Raw genomic sequence first — 17,617 nt, 5'->3', positions numbered from 1 at the left:
AGTGCTGAATCCTCTACTGGGATGGACCCCCAAGATGACGAGGACACTGCCTCTTCATATGCCCAAACTCTGCACACTCATAACAAATCCTTGGTGCGGGGGACCGGGACTGAAGGGAACCCCTAGCACCGGGATGACTAGCAAAAGAACCTGGTATGGAAGAGCCCTGAACTAATGGAGCATGGTACGAACTCTGGGCTGGAAGGGCATTGAGTGATGAATGACCCTGATGAGAACTGTGAGAACCATGGCCCGATGATGCCTCACGATGAACTGGGCGAGCTGATTAAGCATGTCTGAATGGACGGTCTTTGCCGTGCTGAAACTAGCCTCTCAAAGGAGCGTCACCAAAACTACCAAATCCCCAAGACCTCTTAGCCTCCCTTTCATCTCGCTCCTGGCGACGAACTGACTCAATCTCTCGGGAAATATCAACAACCTGCTCAAAAGTAGCACCTGACACCCTCTCTCTGGTCATGGGTGATGGATATAAATTATTCATGTAATTTCATATGTGAAAAATAAGTTTTTAAAATAAAATATGAATAATAATATCCTATCCCTGCATATTTTCTAACAATTCTTGTAGGAAAAAGAAATTATGAAAAAGACAAGAGAATGAAGCAAAGCCACAGTTGCACACATCATCGTCATATTCGCAAATATGGAATATACATATGGGCTTATGAAAAGAGACAATTAGAGATGAAAAGGAGTATAGTTGCATATATGGAATCTATATTTACAAAGGTCACATTCGCATACATGGAACCTACATTTGCAAGTCTAAGTCATGAAGTCGAGAATGGAAGCAAAAGAGTCATATATGCATGCGTGGAATCTATATTTGCAAAGGTCACATTCGCACACATGGAACTTACATATGCAAGACTAACTCATGAAATCAAGAGTGAAGCACAAGTGCCATATTTTGCATAGATTGAATCTACGTACGCAAAGGTCACTTTGCATACATGGATTTCACATTCGCAAAAGTGGAACATGACAAAAGCTACTCATCTTTTCCTATAAATAGAAAGCTCTCTTTGTATAAGGATATCCAATCTTTGTAAAACAAGAACTAGTCTTGATCATCTTTCTTTGTAGTAAAAATATTTTCTTAGTCTGTTAAATATTTCTAGTCTTCTAAATATCTTTTTTAGCTTTTCTTACTCCATAATGGAGTAATTTCTTTTGTTGGGATAATTGATGAAGCTTGATATATTTATAATATTATCTTAGTTTTTATATATTCTTGGCTTGAAACTTTTTATTTACATTTCATATTGTGCTGAAATAATGGTTTTTAATTACTCTATCATCACATCTACATATTTTATCTCTAAGTTATTCATATAGTAATTTTTTAATTCTCGCGGAGCAAAATTAATATATAAGAACTGATGAATAAAATAGTAGTGTGAAAGTAATTTTTTAGTAAACTATTATTTCAAGTCAGTAATCTTGCTTGCCTCAGTTTTAATTCTCACGGAGAAATTATTGTAGGCAAGTTTATTGATCCTTGGTAAAAATATTCTTATGAAGTTTTTACTTTCTTTTAGCACAATTCAAGCAAGAAAAATATTTAAACGTCACTAGCCTTAAATTGATTAATTAACATAATTCTCACGGAGTGTTATTAATTGATTATTTCTTAGTGAGAAAAATATAATTATATTAGAAATAAGCAATTATTCTTTAGAGAAATAAATGTAGAAAATGAGATTTTATTATAGTAATATTATCAAGTGAATTCAATGATTCCCAACTCCTTTTAAATTATAAATCTTCCAAAAATATTTGTTTTGTTTAAGTATATAACAAGTTTTAAACCTCACTCACTTTTTATCAATTTGATTTTCTCAAATAGTAGTTAAAATATTACAAATCTGTGGCATAGATTATCCAGTCTCTGTGGGACGATATCTTAAACTATATTAGAATTTGACAGAGTACGAGCAAGAAATTCCAACACACATTGGCCTCGTCAAATTTTTGGCGCCGTTGCCGGAGATTGGCATACATCTACTTTAGATTAAATATTTTGTTACTAATTTGAGAATTTTATTATTATTATTATTATTATTATTATTATTATTATTATTATTATTTATGTCAGTATTTTCACTATCTACTATTAAGTACTTCCTACTACTTCAATCATTAGTTTTCCTTTAGTATATTTAGTATAATATTACTAGTACTTTTATCTACAAATAATATTTTAACATTATCTCTAATTACTATTATTTACTAGTACTAGCTTTACTTATACTTAATATATATTATCGTATTTTTTTCTAACTATTTTTGTTATCTTTAAAAATTTCTTTAGTTATTTTATTAACTACTAGTACTGCTTTAGAAACTATTGTTATTTTTTTTCCTGTTTAAAATTTTAAGTAGTCTATGACCCGTTCTTCTACAAAAAAGTTGGCTAGTTACGATCCAGAAATTGAAAAATCTCTTCGATTGTGCAGGAAAGGAAAAATATCATCTGCTCAAAGCATAGCTCGTGAAGGAATGGAGAATCAAGGAGTAGAAGATATTCAACCACCAGTCCATGTGGAGGATCAGTTTGATGAAGTACCACCAAGGCTAGCAAATAGAATCCTAAGGGATTATGCTAGACCTGACCGCTTCAATTGTGAATCTAGTGTCAGAAAACCTCCAGTGGCAACCAACAACTTTGAAATCAGGACTGGCCTGATTCAAACAATTCAACAGTCTTGCATCTTCACTGGAGACGCAAGTGAAGATCCATACAGTCATTTAATTGACTTTCTGGACTTGTTGAAACAACTAAGTATAATGGAGTACCTCCTGAAGTTATCAAGTTAAGGCTATTTCCTTTTTCTTTAAAAGGAGATGCCAAGACTTGGTTGCGAAGTTTACCACAGGGTTCTATTACCACATGGGACCAAAAGATTCAGAAATTTTTAAATAAATATTTTTTCCCTGCTAAAACCACAAAGTTAAGACAAGACATCTCTAATTTCTTGCAGACTGACACTGAGTCAGTTTATCAGGCTTGGGAAAGATTAAAAGTAATGTTAAGAAAATGTCCACACCATGATATTCCTGAACACATGCAACTGTATATTTTTTATCATGGGTTAAAACCGTCGGCTAGAAATGTGATTGATACAGCTACAGGAGGTTTTGTAATGGGAATGTCACGACCCAAATCCGGACCCGGTCGTGATGGCGCCTCTCGTGAAGATAAGGTCAGCCGACACTTCCCCTTTTTCCAATTATTAACAGTTAAGCATTAAGAAATATTCGAAACATCATATAATAATCCAAAGTAGCAGATAATGTCATAAATAGCGGAAGAACAACCCAACACAGCCCGATATTGGGGTGTCACTAGTCATGAGCATCTATAAAACCTAATACAAGTCTGAAAAATCCACAAACTATTACAAATGTCTGATAAGAGATGAAAAATATAAAGAGGGAGAAACACGGGAGTGCGGACATCAAGCAGCTACCTCATGGACTCCGATATCTGCCGGGATCTTTCAACTCGCACTGGCAGGATCTGCAACGCCTGAATCTGCACACAGGGGTATAAGGAGTAAAGTGAGTACTCCAACTCAGTGAGTAACATATGTAAATAAAGACTGAAAGCAAGAAATCACGTAAAACACAAAGACTTCTATAATGAAGCAGTAAAACCATTTAAAATTCAGTGAATCAGTGAAAGATAGGAAAAATCCTTTATATCAAATTTACTTCCTGAAAAGTCTTTTTCAACTATTAAGCAGGTAATTGACAGGCAATTATGAAAAATAAACACATAAAAGTTCGCCCCTCGGGCACAATATTAACAAAGTCGCCCCTCGGGCAACATCTCAGAATAGTACCAGCCCCTCAGGTAACATCTCAGAACAATACCAGCCCCTCGGGCTCAATCTCACATTACAATGGGTACCCGCGCTCACTGAGGTTGTACAGACTCCTGTAAGGGCCCCTTACGGCCCAAGCGCAATATCAAACCACCTCGTGGCATCATCACTAGGCCCTCGGCCTCATATCAATTAAGCCACCTCGTGGCGTACATATCTTAGGCCCTCGGCCTCATAATCGGTATCAAATGTTTCCTCACAACATAGGCCCTCGGCCTTACTCAGTCAAAAATCCTCACAAGCCAATCGGGCAGTAGTAAAACATGTTTCTCGGCCCAAAAATATATTTTAAAAGATCATGTAAGTGTTTAAAATAGAGTAAACATGGTTGAGTACGAAAATAGTTAAATATAACATGACTGAGTTCAAGTATAAAGTCAAAACAGTGAGAAAATACCAGTAAAAATCCCCAAAGGGTTCAAATAGTTGGCACAAGGCCCAAATATGGCATTCAGCCCAAATCATGATGATATCAAATAGATTTCCGTCAAATACGTGGTAAAATAGTCATTCGGGATGGACTAAGTCGCAATCCCCAATAGTGCACGACCCCACGCTCGTCATCAAGTGTGTGCCTCACCTCCATATAGCACTACGATGTGCAATTCGGGGTTTCAAACCCTCAGAACATCATTTACAATCATTACTTACCTCGAACCGGTCAAATCCCTAGCTCGCGACGCCTTTGCCCCTCGAATAAGCCTCCACTCACGTCGAATCTATCCAAAATCAGAACGAGGATGTCAAAATATGCTAAGCGAAAATAATCAAAATACGATACAAATCCCGATACCACATAACACAGATAAACAAAACATTAAGAAGCAGAAATGAGGAAAATGGAGCGATAGCTCATGAGATGACTGGCCGGGTCGTCACAGATGAACCGGTCCATTCGGTCAGTTATAAACCATACCCTTTTGGGAGTCCAATGGCACAAAAGCATCCAGGATTTCAATGGAGCAATCCAAATGGTGCAGAGAACTCTCAAAGCTTCCAGAAGCAACAAGTACAAGGTCCGTCAGGATACCAGAATCAGAACCGTGGGCAACCAAACTGTAGTCCTTATCAACAAGCAGGGCCATATCAGCAAAGGCCTCAACAAGCTCATTCAAGTCTTGATGACCTTTTGTATAAGTACATTAAGGTCACTTATGAAAAGATGGAAAGCCAGGGTTCAGCCCTCAAAAATCTGGAAATGCAATTAAGTCAACTAGAAACTCTTATGTCAGAAAAGATTCAAGGTCCCTTGCCAAACAATATAGAGAAAAATCCAAAAGAGCACCTTAAGGCCATCGCCTTACGGTCAGGTAAGGAGCTTGATGAACCATATGCAGACAAGTCAGAACAACAGGTAAACAAGGGTAAGAATGTTGAAATATCCTCTGAACTATCTAAAGAGAAAGAAATCAAGAAAAAAGAAGAAAATAATATTGAAAAATTGACTCCTTTCCCTGTGACAATTCCTTTCCACAAAAACTGAAAAGAAAAAAATCTTGATAATCAATTTTTAAAGTTTTGGGATATTTTAAAACAAATCCACATTAATATTCCTTTCATTGATGCTTTGTTGCAAATGCCTTCTTATGCCAAATTCCTAAAAGAAATTTTGTCAAGTAAAAGGAAACTAGAAAAAGTTTCTGTGGTGATGCTTACTAAAAAATGCAGTGCTATACTTCAAAATAAGCTAATACAAAAACTTGTTGATCCAGGTAGTTTTACAATTTCATGCACTTTGGGAGGAGTATATTTTGAAAAAGCACTTTGTGATTCTAGAGCTTCAATTAACTTGATGCCATTTTCTATTTTTAGAAAATTAAATCTTGGTGAAATGAAAGACATAAGTGTTTCTCTTCAGTTTGCATATCAAACTACTAAGAAACCTAAGGGAATAATAAGAGTAGATAAGTTTGTTTTCCCTATAGATTTATAGTACTTGAAATGAAGGAATGTCCTGATGAACCAATCATTTTGGGTAGACCATTTCTTGCCACAGGTAGGGCAATCATAGTTGCTATTAAGGACAACTAATTTTGAGAATTGATGAAGAAAGAGTCATTTTTTATATGCAAAAGATATTAAGATTTTCAGGAGATGAGACATCATCTTTATGTTTTTCGATTGACATGCTTAATTATCTTATAAATGAATTAAAAGATGATCAATTGATTCCAAACTCAATGGAAGATGCTTGGCCAAATCTGGCACCATACAAGATGATGATCCTATCGTCAGAAGAGAAAACGAAATACTAGAAAAAGATTCTGAAGAGGAAGAGATGCAAATAGAACAAGTTCAACTAAAAATTGAACTCAAAGTTCTCCCATATCATTTAAAATATGTTTATCTTGAGGAAGAATTATTTTCAGTAATTATTTCATCTTCTCTTACGGCAGGACAAGAAAAAAACTGATTGAAGTGTTGAAAGCACACAAATGAGCCTTGGGATGGACTATAGAAGATATCAAAGGGATTAATCCAGCTGTTTGTACGCACAGAATTCTCATGGAGGATAGCTACAGGCCAATAGTCCAGCCCCAAAGGAGATTGAATCCAACAATGTGGGAAGTAGTAAAAAAGAAGACCGTAAAGCTTTTGGCAGCAGGTATTATTTATCCCATTTCAGATAGCCCTTGGGTAAGCCCTGTTCAGGTAGTACCAAAGAAAGGAGGAATGACGGTTATAAAAATAAAAGTAATAAACTTATACCTACCAGAACTGTCACAGGATGGAAAGTATGTATTGATTATAGACGTCTCAATGATGCTACTAGAAAAGATCATTTTCCTTTACCATTTATTGATCAAATGTTAGAAAGAATTGCAGGATATAGTTTTTACTGTTTTCTTGATGGCTATTCAGGGTATAACCAAATACCAATTGCACCTGAATATCAGGACAAAATAATTTTTACATGTCCTCATGGAACATACGCTTATAGGAGAATGTCATTTGGTCTATGCAACGCCCCTGCTATATTTCAGCGTTGCATGTCAGCAATTTTTTCTAACATGACTGAAGAATTTCTTGAAATTTTTATGAATGATTTTACACTCTTTGGCAAAACATTTGAGGATTCTCTTCACCATTTGACCTTAGTTCTTAAGAGATATGAAGAGACAAACTTGATTTTTAATTGGGAAAAATGTCATTTTATGGTTACTGAAGGAATTGTTTTAGGATATAAAATCACTGCTAAAGGGATAGGAGTTGATAAGTCTAAAATTGATCTCATAGCAGGATTACCCCCTCCCGTAACTATTAAAGGCATTAGAAGCTTTCTAGGTCATGCAGGTTTTTACAGACGATTCATAAAAGACTTTTCAAAGATTTCAAAACCGTTGACTAACCTTTTGATGAAAGATATTAAATTTGATTTTTCAGGTGATTGTGTGAAAGCATTTGAGACCCTTAAGGAAAAGTTATCAACTGCCCCTGTAGTTGTGTCCCCAGACTGGAATCAACCTTTTGAGGTCATGTGTGATGCTAGTGATACAACAGTTGGAGTTGTTTTAGGCCAGAGAAAGGATAAGATCTTTCGTCCTATTTAGTATGCCAATAGAACAATGAATGGGGCTCAACTAAATTATGCCACAACAGAAAAAGGGTTACTCGCAGTAATATTTGCTTTTGATAAGTTTTAATCTTATTTGATAGGAACCAAGGTCACTGTTTTTACTGATCATGCAGCTTTAAAATACCTTTTAGCAAAGAAAGATGCTCGACCTAGATTGTTTAGATGGATTTTTCTTCTACAAGAATTTGACCTTGAGATAAAAGACAAAAAAGGCATAGAGAATCAAGTAGCTGACCATTTGTCTAGATTAGAAAACTCCCCCCTTGAGTTTAGTGAAATAAAGGAAGAATTTCTTGATGAACATATTTTCTCAGTTAACTCAATTATGACTCAACCACCCTGGTTTGCAGATATTGCAAACTACTTGGTTGGAAAGTGGATACCCCAAGATCTCTCTTACCAGCAAAGAAAAAAGCTTATATCTGATGCAAAGTATTATTTATGGAATGAACCTTACTTGTTTAAAAATTGTACAGATAATGTCATTAGAAGATGTGTGCCTGAAGAAGAGATGAACAAAATTTTATATCACTATCATGATGGAGCAATTGGAGGTCATTATGCAGCAAATCGAACAACCTTTAAAGTTTTAGAAGCTGGCTTTTTCTGGCCGACTCTCTTTAAAGATGCCCGAGCATATGTTGCACAATGTGACAGGTGTCAAAGAGCAGGTAACATCACTAAGAGAGATGAGATGCCATTGCAATCAATACAGGTATGTGAAATATTTGATATTTGGGGAATAGATTTCATGGGTCCTTTTCCTTCCTATCATTCTTTTCAATATATCCTTGTGGCTGTGGATTATGTGTCAAGATGGGTTGAAGTCATCCCCACAAGGAAAAATAATGGTCGAACTGTGTTAATTTTCTCAAAAAAATATTTTTACCAGATTTGGCATACCATGAGTCATCATTAGTGACCAAGGAACTCATTTTATGAATAGACAATTTTCTGCTTTGCTGACAAAATATGGTGTAACTCATAAAACAGGAACACCATATCATGCTAAAACCCAAGGGCAAGTTGAAGTTTCCAACCGTGAGTTAAAAAGAATTCTTGAAAAACTGGTAGGAATCTCAAGAAAAGACTGGGCTTTAAAGTTAGATGATGCATTATGGGCATACCGAACGACGTTCAAAATGCCAAATGGAACATCCCCATATAGATTGTCATTAAAGAGTGAAGCACAAGTGCCATATTTGCATAAATTGAATCTACGTACACAAAGGCCACTTCGCATACATGGATTGCATATTCGCAAAAGTGGAACATGACAAAAGCTACTCATCTTTTCCTATAAATAGCAAGCTCTCTTTGTATAAGGATATCCAATTTTTGTAACACAAGAACTAGTCTTGATTTTCTTTTTTTGTAGTAAAAATATTTTCTTAGTCTTTTAAATATTTCTAGTCTTCTAAATATTTTTTTTAGCTTTTCTTACTCCATAATGGAGTAATTTCTTTTGTTGGGATAGTTGATGAAGGTTGATATATTTTATAATATTATCTTAGTTTTTATATATTTTTTGACTTGAAACTTTTTATTTATATTTCATACTTGTGAGCACGTGATTTTTGCCCTATATGAACTGCTCCCATAATTTCAAAACAAAATAATTTCTTTTTATTATTTGCAATTTTATGGATTTTCGTGACATTTTGTGTTAAATGTTTGCATTTGTCTGTGCATGTCTATTTTATTTAACTAATGAAAAATAAAAAAATACGTACATTGGCATTTAGGATTTAGGTTGACATTTTAGGATTAATTAATTAATTAAGTTGCTTTATAAAAAAGAAAATCAAAAAATTAGTTTATTTTTGCGCATTTGAATTTCGTCGCTTGCTTTAATTTGGAAATTAAATAGTTGTGATAATTATTTAGAGTTAGTTAATTTAATTTGATAAGGACTATTTGATTAGGGATTAATTTAGGTTTTATTTTTAAATTTTAATTTAAAAGAATTTTGAAAAATTGAATTGAAAAGGAAAAAGGGAATAAAATAAGAAAGAATCAGATCTGGGCCATTAATTCGGAGCCCATAACATTCCCCATCACCCTTACCCGGCCCAAAACCACCCGGACCCGGTCCAGGCTCCCCCTTAAATCAAAACGACGTCGTTTCATTAAGCTTTGATCTGAGCCGTTGATCGTTCCTAATCCAACGGACGGGAACTGGGTTCCCGTTAATATTTTTACTTCCGAATCCTTCCTCCACCCTAGCTTAGTCATCTCTCTCACACCGGAGACCAAACCTAAACCCTAATAACTGCCACCCTTTCCCACCGTCCTCCGGTGGCGGCGCCATCTCCAAACGCCACCAAAATCACACCCTATAGCCTCCTCACTCCCCTCTTTCCAAATCCATACTCCATTACCCTCGAATATTGCCCTAGTTCCTCGAATCTTAGAACAGAAATGAACCCCATAAATCCCAAGTCAAGTTTTGGCGAAATTTCGTGTCGTATTCGATTTTATTCATGTGTCCTTCGTAAGAGCGCACGATTAACATCAGATTTGGCCGGAAAATCTGAGGATTTGAAGACCCAGGACCCCTCTTTCATTTTCTGAACTTTTCTTAGGTATTCTTCTTTTCTTCTTTTGGTTTAATTTGTTCTTCGTTTGTTTTTCGGTTTTCTGTTTCTTCTCCTCTTCTTGAATCATTCTTCATTTGTTCAGGAGTTTACTTATTCATGCATGAGTAATTGGAGTCTTGTTCTTAATTAGTATAGTTAGGTTGTAATCAGATTAGTTTTAAAATTGTTAGTTTGGTTAAGTTTAGTTAGTAAATCATTTAGGCTAAAGTTTTAATTGTCCTGTGTTATTTGGTGTTTACAACTTGTTAATTAGATAATTGCTAGTTGGGCCGAATAGATTTTTGATCTTGAAGGTTGGGTTTTGGGTCTATTCCGGCTCATTTGGGGTTGAACAGTTGGGTCAAATTGACCCATGGCCCATTCGGTCTGTCTAGTATATTAACAGGGGTTCAGGGGCAACTTGGGAAGTCTAAGTGGAGGTAGTCTGAGTAATTGGCATAGGGAATCTTTTGGTAACTGCTTGAGAAGCTTCTAGGAAGCTGGGTGGGGGGTTTAAGTTGATTTTCAGATGTTTAACTAAGGCTATCTAGGCAAAAACAAAAATTGGAAAAAAGCCTAATGGCAAAGCTAAACTTTTCTAGGCTGCCCGACTTCCTTGCCTTTCAAGGCAGAGATTGAGGAATTAAAAATTCAGAAAACAAAGAAGGCCAAGAATTTCACTGAAAAGTTACTGTTTCATTGAGTGTTTTTTTTGTGATTTCTTAAATTTCGAATTCTTGAGATGGCATTTGATCTATCTGTGGCTGAAATGGTTTGAATAGGGTGGTTTGAGAGTTTGGTTAAAGTTCTGGTCAATTTTTGTTGATTTTTGCACATCGTTTTCTAGGTTTGAGCTGGTTTTGCTGGGATTGATTTCTGCTATTGTTTCATTGCTGCTCAACCACTGATTCATTATTTCTTTGTTCCCTTTCAATCTCCAGGTATTTTTCAGTACTATGGACATCACTTGAGTGTAGCTTGAAGTTTGAATCTGAAATGTGATGAAATTTGATTTTGTTTGTTATTGAAGCTTCATATCTCTTTCTTTCAATTTCGTGCATAGCCTGTACTACTTAATTTTAGGAAGATTCCAACTAGTATATTTATCAATGAATAGGATGTAACTGAAACCTGTAATCAGCTAATTCCATTTGGATATGTCTTTTCACCTTTGTTTTAGTTTAATCTTGGTTTCGTAATACCGAACAGGTTATAGTTTAGTTGTTTAGCCTTCATGGGTTTGAGTTTCTTTTCTGCTGACCATGTATTAATCACCCATGTTCTTGATGAATCATCATAGAATGTAAATTTTGGAATTAGGGGGTTATGGTCTTTTCTGATGTAATTGAGGTGTATGAGGAAGGTGATTTGAAAATTGAATGAAGTCATGTGGCGTGTATGGTAATTGCTTAGTGCAGGCCATAAACTGGTTTTCATGGTAACTAGTTGGGGTTTATCCCAAATTTTAGCTTTACGTAAGTGTGATTGTTTGGTTTGAATCTATTCTGGTGAGATTACTATTTAAAGTGCCCTACAACAGCTATTTTAATTGTCCAGATGTTAGCCTTGATGCAACTTCTGCTATTGGTTGAGTTCAATTTTTCTAGTTTGTTGTTTTGCATAGTGATTGAACATCTGCAGTACTAATAATATGTGACTAATGAATGAAATGGGTTGGTTCTTAACTCTGATGTTATTCCTGAGGTCTATACGAATGCTGGATTCGTATACATGCTTCAAGTTTGGGCCTAGACCTGCGGCCCACTCGGAATTGAACGAGAACTTGCCTGGCCACATTCTGGGTTCATTATGAGCCCAACTTTCCTCTTTTATGATTTCTTTGGGTAGAAGCTCAAACTAATTGGTCTTAGGTAATCATGAAGCCCAAGCATGTACCGCAAATGGTTATACCTTAATTTTCCTCTATCATTTGTAAGTAGAAATATCTCTTAGGCCTAATTAAGTGTAGTTCTTTTAATTGTATCTAGGTGTGCCGTGCCAAACAAAATGACAATTGCATGGTCCTCGTATTAATTTCATAATTTAGGTATAAACAACAAATATTCATAGTTTGCTGCGGGCCCGTTTAATATACTACCATGATTGTGTATACGTTCGCGTAACATAATTTCGATTCTAAAAACTAATGCCGAGTATGTGTTCACGCAACTTCGGCTAAATATTTATTAATAATAATAATAATTAAACAAGCGTTGTTAATTATGGACACGTTCGCGTGACATGATTTTTGACGCGCCAAAAGAAAAGAGTATACGTACGCATAACTTAATTTTTTAATTACGAATAAATAAAGTGATTAGAAACGGTTAAAAGGGAAAATGTACAAAGGTTTTAATATCAGTAATTAGACAATTTTATAAGCCGAGTATGATCAAAGCAACCGTGCTAGAACCATAGAATTCGGGAGTGCCTAACACCTTCTCCCGGGTTAACAGAATTCCTTACCCGGATTTCTGTGTTCGCAGACCGTAAATACAGTCATTCTTTTCCTCGATTCGGAATTTAAACCGGTGACTTGGAACACTATAAATTATTCCAAGTGGCGACTCTCATTTTTAATAAATAAATAATCTCGTTTCGATTGTCACTTAAATTGAAAAAACTCCCGTATGCCCTTTACGGGGTGTAGTAAAAAAGAGGTGTGACAGCTCTGGCGACTCTACTGGGGACAAGAACCCAGAATCTCTGGTTCAGGGTTCAATAACTCGAGCTTATTAATATGATTTTGCTTGGCTTTGTCTATTGTTGATATTACTGTATTTTGTGAACCTTTTGTGCTAATTGCTGCTTATTTACCGCTTTGATATTGTTTGAATTGTATATAACTGTCTTCTTACGCCACCCCTCTGAGTCTTCTAAAAATGGTGCACACGTTCGCGTGGCCCGCTTTTTCTGTAGAAATTATACCAAGTAGAATGAGGCTGGGCAAGCGACAAGGCCAGGTAGACTTCAATGCTCCCGGTACGTCGCCCCCTCTTTGGCCCCAGTTGTCCGCTCGGGTACCCAAGTCTAGACCAAAACCCCAGGATTTAAACCTATAAAAATACAACTTCATGCCGGATCCCTAGTAGGAACGTTTGTTTGCATCATGTGCATTTGACTTAGGGGACTCAACACAGGGGTTGGGTCCGTCTAGGACAGGTGTGCCCGAAATGACAGACCATCCTGATGCATTCTATGTGCTATGTGAACATTTATTTGTTTTGGCATGCATGCTGACCGGCCAAGGAAAATAAAGCAAAAAGAAAACCAAGAGTGATGTAGGGAAGGAAATAAAGCCCGGTTCTAAAGAAAACCCCGGTATTCGAGAAACGTCCCAAAACTCTGACAAAATTTTTCAAAAAGAGTTAGTTCAAAAGAGTCAAACACTGTGTTCTTCAAAATATGTCAAAACTGACCGAACTACGTAGGTCTAATTATTATCGGACGTGGGATACGTAGGCAACCTACATAAGGTTCGGCCTTATTTTTGAAAAAAAAAAGAAGAAAAAGAGAGTCAGAGGTCAAGTGAATACAATCTGGATTTTGGTCAAAATAAGCCGATCCAGCTTCGGCAATGTCTTAAACCGTTCTTGCCGAGATAGCCTTAGAGTATTTTTCAGTTGTCGAAAGGCTATTTTCGTAGAAGAACGGACAAGTTTGTGAAGTGTCATAAAATAATCCTCCCCGACCTCAAAATTCATGTGAAATTGGGAAGGGGCCACATTTGCAAAACAGTCATTTGGCTAAAATTGGCATATAGACTAAGAAATCATGGTCCTTTGATTTGTTTTTCGGAAACCTGTTTACAAAAGGTCCACTAGAGTTGACCCTAACCTTAACCTTCCACAGGAACAAATGATTACCATCCAGGATCCGCCAGAAGTGGTCAGGGAACAGGCTCAGTTGCACTTGCGTATGTGGTGGAATGATTTAGATGAAGATGGTCAGAAATGTGTGAAAAAGCAATTGGGTGCTCTTATAAACATTTTTGAGATCAAACCACGGGAAGATCTGATCAATGCTTTGGTAACTTTCTGGGATCTTGTCCACAATGTCTTTCATTTCTCGGATTTTAAGATCACCCCTACCTTGGAGGAAATGGCCGGGTACATTGAATTTGGACGGGATTTGAGGAAGCAACAACTTATATTTCCAAGGGCTCCGTTGGTGCACAAGTTCTTTGACCTCCTGAATATTAGTAAACAGACGAATAAAGAGCGTGTGAGCAATGGGTGTTGTGCTTTCCATTTCTTATACTTCAGGTTTGGGCACTCGACTGGTTTTGAACCGCATAAAAAGGGTATGAGCAACAAACAAGATAAGGGCCTTTGGCAAATTCATCGCCGGTTCGCATTTATTATGGCATTCTTGGGGTTCATGGTTTTTCCAAATGAGAAAGGGATGATGGACATTCGCATGGCTAGAATTGCACAAATCCTCACTACCAAGGAAGATCATACACTTGCCCCGTTGGTGCTGGCGGATATTTATCGAGCATTGACTTTATGCAAAGCAGGGGCTCAGTTCTTTGAAGGTTGCAGCATCCTTCTGCAAATGTGGTTGATCGACACCTTCGCTATCATCCCAGATTCATGAGTTATGGTTCGAGCCTGGGTTACTTCATCGCCAGCTACGAGGAGAGGGTAAATGATTACAATGCACCAGAAGGGTTTGAAGCATGGGTCTCCCACTTGAAAGTTCTTAACGCAGGTCAGGTCGAGTGGGCTATAGGATGGCTCCCGAGGATAGAAGCCATCTATATGACTGCTACCAAGGACTACCTGAGGTTAATGGGTGTAAGGAGTATTCAGCCATATGCACCACAGAGGGTCTTGAGGCAATTGGGAAGGTATCAGATTGTGCCAGAAGATGAAGATCTAAGCACCCAGGTCATAGAGTTACATCCAGAAGCTGCATTGCCCGAAGATGTAGTTCAACAGGATTGGAATAGCTGCCGGTACCTAAAAAATGGCACCCAGGTACCAGACATCGCCAAGGGGGAAGTAGATCCAAACTATGTCGCTTGGTTTGAGAAAATGTCTTGTGTAAATAACGAGCTAGAGCCCGAGAGGCCCGCCAAAAGGCCTCATGTTCAAGCCTTTGATGATAAAATTCAGGAGAGGTTAGCCTGGGGGGAGAATGAAAAGGAATATAAGGCCACCATCTATGATCTACGAGAAGAGTTGAGAAAAGTCACCTTCAACAATGATTTACAGGCACAAGAGGCCAAGGGTGAGAGGAGAAGATTGGTGCGAGAAAATGAAGCTCTCAGAGCCCAGGTTCAACAGTTGAAAATTGAAGCCGAGAACCCAGGCCGAAGTAGGAAAGATGAAAGGCTCATTTATAACCTTACTCAAAAGGTACGTGACTATGAAGATGACCTGCAGAAAGCTGAGTCTGAACTAGCAAAAGCACAAGCAAAGTTGGCTAAAAGTTCTGAAAGGCGTGCAACTTTCGTTCAACAGATGAAAGAAAGATATGAAAGAAAGGTCTCAGGTTGGGAAAACGCAATTGGCAACCTTGAAGGAGAAATGGCTAAACAAGCCAAAAGCTTTAAGACTGAAAGAGAACATTGTTATGCCTTAATGGCACGGTTGGAAGAGGACCTGCGACACTTGCAAGAAAAAAACCACGCTGCCACTCAGGTCTTAGAGGCTAGATCCCGTTAGATTGGTCTTCTATTGCAAGAAAAAGGCATTATGAGAGAGAGAGAGTTCGAAGGATTGCTGACTACATTACCATGAAGTGCAGTGCGTGTGAGGACATGACTAGGTCCATATTTTTTGCCACTGTAATGATCTTCATACATCAGATAATGCAAGAACTCTATCGGCTCCAAGATGACATGGCAAGTAGGCCCGCTGCAATACCGGTTGGTGTTCCTAGGGCAGGGTTGGAGGCACTGATGTATTCGTGATTTTCACTTGAGTCTGTACTTTCTTTCTTCGGGAGTCTGTCATCTATTTTCGAGTCTGTATTTTATTTTGTTGGAGTATTATAGCTTATTTAGAGTCTGTATCTCGTTCTTTCATCATAGTTTGTTAGTTTCTTTCAAGTCTGTTAGTTTTGAGTCTTTGTAATAGCGTTTGTTTTTTTATGAAAATTGAAAATCCCAAAATATTTTATTATTAATTTTTATCTCTCCCAGAACTACGCTCGGTCTTATTCATGCGGGGTCATGATACGTAGGCAATCTCCATAGGATTCGACCGTAACCTTAAAAGAAAAGAGAAGAAAGGAAAAACAAGAGAGAAAAAGAAAAGAAAAAGAGAGAAAAATAAGAAAACCAAGAGAAAGAAACAATGACAAAACAAGAGGGAAATGAGAGGATAAAAACAAAGAGAAAGCAAAGGCAAGAGTGAAAAAAAAAGAAGAAAAAGGAAAAAAGGAAAAGTCGGGATGACGCAAGCAGCCGATCAAATGCATAATAGAAACGGTTAACTGCTTAGTTGCATTCATTCCCCAAAATATGCGGTTACCAATCTGTTAAAGCCCTAATCGCTAACAAGGTTGTTGTTGATATATTGAGTCCAGGCAGGTGGTTAGTTGATTGGCATTCTGGCAACTCACTCCTACAACACCCGATCAAAAGACAAGCTGAACATGGTCAACCAAGAACTAGAGGCAAGTATTGTTGATCCATCAAAAGAGGTAGAAGAATTGGATGTTAATGCGATGAAGGAAGAGATGTTAAGTTAAAGCAGCAAATGGCTGAAATGTACCAGGCCTGGGCAAATAGGCATCCACCACTGGTTTATGCCGCCAACCCTGCCTATATCCCACCATTGGCTCAACCTCAGCAACCTTCCACTATGAACTCGTCTTCGGCCTTTCCCCTCTACCAACAGAGCTATGGCACCACTTCCCATACATCACAAGCTCCACCACCCAAACAAGTCCCGCACCCTCCTCCACCAGTCACTCCTGTTTTTGTGGCACCTCCACCTGCTGCATTACACCGATCTTCCAGTGAACCTCTGTTCCAGACTCACGACAACCAGTATTATCCCCCTGAGCCCACCTTCAAAGTCCCAGAACTATATTCTTACACCCCTCATCTTGATCTCCCGGCAGAGACCGAGAAGCCACCCAAAAATCCCGAACATGAGGAGATGATCAGAAAGGTCAAAAGCTTGGAATAATCGTTCAAAGATATGAGGGGGTTGAGAGGTCAAGTAAGTGTGGCCTATAAGGATTTATGTCTGTTCCCAGATGTTCAGTTACCAGCAGGGTTCAAGATGCCTAAGTTTGATCTGTACGACGGGCATGGTGACCCAGTAGCACACTTAAGAGGATTTTGTAGCAAGATGAGAGGGGCAAGCGGAAGAGATGAATTATTGATGGCATATTTCAGCCAAAGTCTGAGCGGATCGGCATTGGAATGGTATACCAGACAAGATCACAATAGGTGGTACACATGGGATGATTTGGCCCAAGGCTTTGCCTGCCATTTTCAGTACAATCTTGAAATTATCCCAGACCATCTGTCATTGACGAAGATTGAGAAAAAGCCTGGTGAAAGTTTTAGGGAATATGGATTTCGTTGG

The 17,617-nt window shown here is 37.7% G+C and overlaps 1 non-coding gene across 1 annotated transcript; it reads right to left on the bottom strand.

Annotated features, from left to right (window-relative positions):
- Positions 1-2,972: 2,972 nt before the first annotated feature.
- On the bottom strand, positions 2,973-3,079 carry LOC138880600 (small nucleolar RNA R71). Its single transcript, XR_011403329.1, has one exon. It is a non-coding gene; the product is annotated as a small nucleolar RNA R71 (small nucleolar RNA).
- Positions 3,080-17,617: the final 14,538 nt, after the last annotated feature.

Source organism: Nicotiana sylvestris, chromosome 10, assembly GCF_000393655.2.
Source record: "Nicotiana sylvestris chromosome 10, ASM39365v2, whole genome shotgun sequence".
Classification (NCBI taxonomy): Eukaryota; Viridiplantae; Streptophyta; class Magnoliopsida; order Solanales; family Solanaceae; genus Nicotiana; species Nicotiana sylvestris.
This window is presented reverse-complemented; position numbering and strand designations above follow the sequence as displayed.